Source organism: Penaeus monodon, chromosome 15, assembly GCF_015228065.2.
Source record: "Penaeus monodon isolate SGIC_2016 chromosome 15, NSTDA_Pmon_1, whole genome shotgun sequence".
Lineage (NCBI taxonomy): Eukaryota > Metazoa > Arthropoda > Malacostraca > Decapoda > Penaeidae > Penaeus > Penaeus monodon.
Window position 1 is genome coordinate 15,757,125 of NC_051400.1, and position 766 is coordinate 15,757,890.

The following is a 766-nucleotide window of genomic DNA, read 5'->3' on the forward strand; positions in this document are numbered from 1 at the left end:
TCTCCTACACACGTGGACGTTACATTTCAAGTTCGGTTTAGGGGCTATGGGGGTCATTTTTAAGGGCTTGGGTCTGGGTTTAAGGGTTTGTTAAAGGCAGGTGTCGTCCACTGTGTCTCCGGTGCGTATCTGCGAGACAGGAACCTTGGTTTTGGACGTACGGACGTTAGAAATGTCCAAGTTCAATTTTTGAAGGCATTTTAGGGAGTTTTGGGTTTATTTGGAATTAAACTGGGGAAGGTGAAGTTTCATACACTAATTTTAATTCTAAGAGTGTTTCGTTTTGTTGTCTATAAGTCTTTATTTTCCTCATTTCGTTTGATATCTCGCCCAAGCGAGGCTTGCAGCCCTGCATGTTCACGAGTCACAACTTGCTTATTTCAAAAGGGAAAAAAAGACGGCGTGCTTTCTTGTCTCTCCAGACTTGAGGATAGCCAAAGGAGGAGAATAGAGAGGGAAGGATCATATGACTTTAGGAAGCTTTGTTCTTATCGACTTTTTATTAATCAGGAATTATTACAGTTGGGATATGATGCAACCGTGTTATGAGGCGTTGAACGATACTCATCTGTGGTTACTCACTGTTCTTCGTAACCTTTCCAAAGAAGACCGGATGGTGTGTCAGTCTGTCTGGGAGCCTTATTTCGTCTGTTTCGTTAAATGGACCAAAAACATGTTATGGTTTATCTTTCTGCCAGTAATAAGTAAGTATAAATGCGTAAGTAGAAATTCATATGCATGTATATGCTATCTTTTTTTATTCACT